Below are 7,294 nucleotides of genomic sequence, written 5' to 3' on the forward strand. Positions count from 1 at the left end.
GCCCAGGTTTGATCCTCAGCACCACATACAAACAAAGATGTTGTGTTCGCCGAAAACTGAAAAATAAATATTAAAATTCTCTCTCTCTCTCCTCTCTCTCTCTCTCTCTTAAAAAAATGAACTTGAAGGCATAGCATTAGAAATCATCCTAAATGAATTTAGAAAATGAATTGGTGATCTCTGGGGCAATCACAAATATATACATAATTTGAGTTCACAAAGGGGAGAGAGAAAAAATATATAAATGATGCTCAGACATTTTCCAAACGTGGTGAAGACAATAATCCACAGATCCAAGAAGCTCATCAAACTCTAAGCACAAGAAGCATGAAGAAAACTCCACTAAGGCATATTATAATCAAATTGCTTATAATCAATTATAAAAAGAAGATCTTAAAACAGCCAGAGGGGAAAAAAAGACAACTTAGGAGATTATTGCCAATGTAATGAAGATATAAACTTTGATATTTTAAATCAAGTAATTTTTAACCCTGGTGATTGGGACAGAATTGCACCTCCTCTGCAACTCATATATAAAAGTTCTAACCCCTGGTGTGATCATATTCAAAGACAAGATTGTTAGGATACTTCATTAAACCTTTAGGGTTATCCTTTAGGGTAAAATGAGGTTATGTGGGGATTTAATCTGATAGGACTAGTGTCCTTTAGAGAGGAAGACAGAATTCCCCCTCTAGCAAGCACTGTGGAAAGGCCAAGTGAGCACTTGAAGATATACCAAGATATACCAAGTCAACACATCTGTAAGCTGTGAATAGAGCCTTCATCAGAAAACAACCCTGAATTCAAACTTCCAGCATCCAGAATGGGGAGAAAAAAGTTTCTGTTGCTTAAGCCATCCAGCCTGTGGCGTTTCATTACAGCAGCCTGAACAGACTAGTATAACTGACAGTTATATTTCATGGTTGTCCTCAGCACTGGTACAATCAGGTTATGAGTAAATGGGGAAGAGGGAATGATGGGAAATGTGTAAATAGAAAAGGGGGAAGCCTTAAAATGACAGAAAGAGAGGATAAATGATAAAGCAAAGCCCTAGAGCAGCAGAGCCCTTGGAAATTAGATGAAAGCCAAGGACTCTCACCTAAAAATTGTCATAAAGATAAAATTCTGCATTCATTTCAGAAGATTCATGGAACATATGGAGGCCTTCATAATCCCCTGGGCCCTAGCCTGAAGAACTTCTGTCCCTAGAAAAATCAACTGTGTTGGGACCAAGAGCTTTGGAAGGGAGATTCACCAGGTGATGAACAGGAAACCAGGACAGCAGGGAGCCATTCTGGCCAGAGTCAGCGCCTCTGCGTCCATGGAGTGCCCAGAGGGTAAGGAGGAGTGCTGGAGCTTGAAAAGGGTTGAAAATGTCAAGATGTACTTGAATGAGGGAAAAGGATGAGGATGTGAGTAGCAATGAGTAAAAGAATCCAGTGTCTCATGCTGTGACATGCTACTAAATCAGTCAGGGTCAGTCACTCCAGGTGAACTGGGCTGGCACGACAAATCACACAGACACAGAAAGGACCTTTATCTTGGGGTCCAGTGATGGCTCCTCTGCCCCATTTCCCACAAGGGAGGCAAGCAAAAGAGAGAGAACATGCCTGAAACCCTATTTATTGGGGGGAAGACATTCGAGAAAGTTCAACTCAAATGAGACAAGGGATTGGGTTTTGGGGGGTGTTGCAGCAGTCCCATTGGGTGATGCCCACTCCCGGAGCTGTAATTCCTTGCCCAGCAAAGGGGAGGTCCACCTGTTTTCGAGCTTCGAGCAGAAGCCAGTTCCACACCTTCACTGCTCAAGGCTAAGGGTATGCGCCCAGCTCCTCTTCATGACGGGCCCCTGACAGTCTTAGCGACATCAGCTGGGGTCTGTCATAGGACTGCTGTAGAACCCAGCAGCAGAGGTATAGTCTCACCAGCTTGTGAAGAAGGTTTTAGCAATAGCAGCAATCATGAGAGAAGAGAAAATGGATGTGGGGTTTACTGCAAGTTGGGAGTTGACAAGGAGAGTGCGGTCTATTTGTTTCAAACTAGGATGTATGCTAAATGAAGGCATAGCTGCAAATGTCAGGTAAGGAAGGAAGGAGGAAGTCAGGCGGAGATGAGGAGAGGGAGGGAAAGTGACAGAGAGGAAGAGGGGAGAGAGAGAGAGATGTAGAGGGAAGAGATAGAGAGGGCTGGAGGGAGGAAGGAAGGAGGAGAGGGAGGGAAAGGGTTCTTTTAGTCTTTGGAAGGATTAAAGTTTTAGATATCCTTAGCCTGTGCCGGGGCATTGAGTTTCTTAATATGAATGTATAAAATTTAACACCCTGTTAGTAAGCAATTAGAAAAGTTTTCTTTGGTTCACCAAAGGGTCCTAACAGCCCTATGGGCAGGAAGACAAAGGAGTGCTCTGTTCTTCCTCCAGGACGGGATGCCTCAGTTTCCCCAACTCTTGTCTCCCTGTGGATGAGGCTCTAGGCTCAAGAGCTTCCACGGTCCTAAGGGTGGACTGGGAAGATGGTGTTCTTCTAAACTCTAGAGATGGTATAAGACCACCTCAGCCCCAGACTTTCTCTTCTCAGGCTTGCAGGTGGGATTAGACAGATGTGTTCCACCACAAGCAACCCTTAATAAATCTTGGAAGATGTGATGCTACCAAATTTTCCTCACAGGATGCTGCAAGAATACTTGATAATGATAACTGTCAGTAGAAAGTGCTTGAAACAAGGTCAAGACTGTTACTGATAAACCAAAGGATAATTAAGCAAAGTGTACTCTACGGGAAAGATCCCCCCCTCTCTTGAAAAATTATACATGTTCTTATAGGTTAACTGTAAAACACAGATAAATAAAAAATGAAAATCACCCCAAATCCTACCACCCTAAAAATAACCACTCTCAGCATCTTGTTGTATGTCAGACCCAATGCATTCATATGCAAATATATAAATGTATGTTTCATGAACATGGTATCACATTACATACATTGTGTTGCAACAAGCTTCCCATCACCCTGCAATTTATCACTCTATTGTGAACATTTCAAGTAAGTATACAGCTATCAGCTTAATGGCTGCATAGTATTGCCCTGTTCTTCAATTGCTAGAAATTTAGATTGCAATTGTATCAAATATCTATGGGCATACTAATGCTTTGCAATGAGCAAACTCAATCTCTCTGGCATATATGAATAAACATTTGTTTAGTTCAGAAGTTTTTTAGGTTCAGCTGATCTGGGCTGGGCTGGCTTATGCCTCAGCTGCCAGTTGGCCAGGCAAGACTCCTCATTTTGATTGTGTTTCTCAAGCGGCTGGGGCTGGCTGCCTATTGGCCCCTCTGAGTTGCCTCCAACTGGAACAACTAGGACAGGAGGTTCAAATGAGCTGTCCTCCAAGAACCTCGTCTGGGCCTGTTCTCATGGCTGTTCAGATTAGCAAGGGCTAATCTGTTTAGAAATGCACAAGCACTTTTGCAAGCCTCCTCTGCTTTGTGTCACATTTACTCACTTCCTGTTGACTAAAGCAAGCCATGTGCCAACTGAGCAGAGTGGAATTATGGGGCAAATGGTGTGGGTGTGGGGTAAGAACTGGGAACTCTTATCAGTAAATTCTTGTATAACTATCTTTGGTTGTCATCTGACTGCTTTATGGTATAATTTCTCAATATAAAATTGCTAGGTCAAAGGTGTATCCTTTTGTGAAGACCCTGAAGATAAAACTGCCAAATTGCTGTCTAGAAAGGTATACCCATTAATGTTCTCATTAACAATAAATAAGAAAGTTCATGCTGTATAGCAATCTATAGGCTGGGGGGTTTGCACTTAAAGTTGACTGATATGTCCCAAAGCTGTATAGATATAAATTAGGGGAAAATCTGTTTATCTTTTAAGTCCCAGGAGAGTCCTAAAAAGAATTGGAGAGACTCCAGGGCAATATCAAGAGACAGAGGGAGTGATTATATATATATGCTGGATATGCTGTTTTGCATGGAAACATTTTAGTTTACCCTGTTGTCCTGACTTAACTATTATAAGTAATGGGTGTCACTCTCAAATTTCCCACTTTGGGCCATAGGTTATATGACCCTGAAGTGAAGATCACCCTAAGTTTAGGTCACCTAGTTTTAATCCCAGGCTCCTTCACTCATGCAATTCATGGCTTTTGTGGTTTTATTTTGCATATTTACTATGTGTCAGATATGGCGTCAAACACTGAGGACACAGTAGTAAGTAGTCCCTGCCTTCATGGTGCTTTCAGTCTAATGGGGAAAGATGTTCATGAAATAACCACACAGATCCACGCAAAACTTCAGCAGTGGTGAATCCTCCCAAGAGGGGTCCTGGTGCAAAGATAATTTTAGAGTAGGGAGATTTGATCTTGTCATGGAGGTCACAGAAGGATCCAGAAAAAAAGTGATGTTGCAGCTGGAATTAGAAGCATGTATTGGATTTACCTAAAGGAAAGTATCTCTGAGCAGGTAAGAGCAAAACACTGCGATGGAAGGAAGCAGGTACAGACAAGGGTGTGAAAGAAGACTCATGTAGCTGCATGGAGAGAGCCAGGGCCATGTGAACTGAGATCAGACTGAAATCAGACTCTAGATAAGGGATACTAGACATGTCTACCTGGCATCCCTCACAGCCTTCTTCCTTCCCAACAGAATCTCTGTTTTGTTCAGGAATCCATATGCACCATAACATGGCCTTCTGCCTCAAGGGATACTAATTTTATTCCCAGTTCAAGGAAGTAATCCTGCTCCCAGGGATTTGGTCAGTTATAAGCAGGTGCCCCAATTCTGGCAAAAAAAAGTGAAAGTTAGTTTCCCCAGGGAGCCGCCTAGGAAAGTAACCTCATTCCTAAGAATGAGTCACAAGAAAAGATGGCTCCTATTTGTTCCTCTGGGTGAGGACAGAACGGCTACAGCTATCTTCTCCTCTCAGAATGAGGCCAGCGCAGAGGATGGCAGGGCAGAGACACGGGAAGAAGCTTTTTCCTTGATAAAGATTGAGATGCTGAATCAACCTGCCCTGAAGACTGTGTATTTTAGTCAAGTGTTTCACTACTGTGACCAAAAGCCCTGCAAAGAACAATTTTAGAGAAAGAAAAGTTTATCTGAGGCTCACGATTTCAGAGGTTTCAGCCCATAGATGGCCAATTCCCTTGCTCTGGGCCCAGGTGAGGCAGAACATCATGGTAGAAAGGTTTGGCAGAGGAAAGAAGCTCAGGACATCTCAGAAAGAGAGCTCTCCTGATCAGAGACAAAATATATACCCCAAAGGCATGCCCCCAATGACTTACCTCCTCCAACCACACCCTACCTACCCATGACCACACTCTATTAATCCATTCAACTTGATTAACACCACTGATTAGATTAATGCTCTCCGATCATTTCACCTCTTTCTTGCATTGTCTCAAACATGAGCTTTTGGGGGAACACATAATATCTAAACTATGGCACTATGATACCTTAGGATGTCCTGTTATATAAGATATGAAAATTCACTTTTGTTCAAACAAGATCAAGTTCCTGTTTCTATTACAATTAAAATGCTGTAACAATAAAGAAAAGGATACATATTTATGTTGTGGTCTATGTTAAAAGTTTAAGAAGGAAAACCTTAATCCTAAAATCAATGGGGAGTCATTAGAGAGCTTTAAGCTGAAAACAAGATCCACAGTTGCGTTTTACAAAAGCTCTCATTCTTGCTGCTGACCAGAAAGCAGATGCTAGAAGGGCAAGAGTGGATGTAGGGAGACCAATTAGCAGGTGTTTCCCTTAGGTAGGGAATGTGAGATATCTGCCTTGGCCCCATGCTTAAAATAGGAGGCTCTGGAGGAAACACCATTTTAATGAACATCATTCAAAGTCATTGCAGAAGTTTCTGTCTTTAATAATATTTCAAGGTATCAATGAAAGATTCCAGTGCAGAGTGGCCTCCTTTCAAGGGGCATCATTTTGGATGAATTCTGCACTGACTTCAGTTGACCTGATCCCACCTTCTTCTAGGGATATTCCTGGAGAGTGAAAGGTGATAGGTGAGAGCCTACAGAGAAGGTGACGGTAGAGAAGATGGGGAGGAGTGGATAGAAATATTTTGAAAGTAATATTTTGGCAAAAGAATGAATCAATCCAAATAGAGAGGGAGAGAAGTTAAGAATGACACTTGTTTCTGCAACTGGAAGAAGTGAGGGTTCTACCAGGTGATATGGACAATTCTGGAAGAGGCCCCGGGTTTGGGCAGAAGTTGAGTCTGAGTTTAGTGAGACAAATTGATGTTTGCTTGGGATTTTCAAGGGGAAGTTTTGAGAAAGTGGGGTGTGGTGCTCAGAGGACAGCTTGAGCCAGAGTTATTAATATTTTATATGCATTCATTTTAGGAAGTAATTGAAATTATGGGCCTGGATGAAAAATCTTTGGGAGAAAAGAAACCTAGCGGAGAAAAGACCCAGGATCATGCCTCTAGAAAAGACTACTGAGAAGCTTTTGACAAAGAGGTAGAAAGGAAACAGGAAAAATGTGATGTTGTGACAGCAAGGAACACTGTTTCAAGAAGTAGATAGTTCACAGGGGAGCTGGTAACTGTTGGGAAGTCAAAGAAGAAATGTGATAGCTAATCACATGGCTCCCATGGACTCTGCCTCCTGAAATTTGCACCTTTGTGTAGTGCCCTCCGTTGAGTTGGAACTGGCCCTGTTCAACCAATAGACTAAAGAAAGGACACTGTGGGACTCTCCAGTCTTATGAATCCATCAGCATCCACCTGGGTCTCTTAAATACTTGCTCTGAGGAATGCCAGTTACCATGTAGGAATGCCCTGGAAACTAGCCATGGAATATGCCCTTGGGACGAAGAAAGATGGCCTATTCCCAGTTTGTCATAGTGATTCCTGCCTGGGTTCCAGCCAGGAGATGAAAGAAGCCATCCTGGAAATCAAACCTTCAGGTGGCTCCAGCTCCACCAGGGACCTCAACTGAGACCTCCCAACAAGTCCCAATCAATCCATAGAACCAGGAAAGAGTTTTTAAAATCCTGTTTTAAGCTACTAAGTTTTATAACTGGCACTAGATGGGACTTGAAAAAAGAAATGCCTTTTTGATTTAGAGGTATGGAGGTCACTGCTATTTCTGCGAGTGACAGGGACAGAAGTCAGATATGAGTTGGCTGAAGAACTAGTAGAGGCTAAAATAATTAAGTAAGTAAAGAACCACTTCATAGAGAAGTTGGGTTTTGAATGGAGAAGAGAAAGGTTAGTAACTGGAAGAGGATATGAGAACACAGGAGAATTTTTCTGAAAGTAGTC

Source organism: Marmota monax, unplaced genomic scaffold (genome assembly GCF_021218885.2).
Source record: "Marmota monax isolate L192 unplaced genomic scaffold, Marmota_monax_Labrador192_F-V1.1 WCK01_AAM20220418_F8-fsc00135, whole genome shotgun sequence".
NCBI lineage: Eukaryota > Metazoa > Chordata > Mammalia > Rodentia > Sciuridae > Marmota > Marmota monax.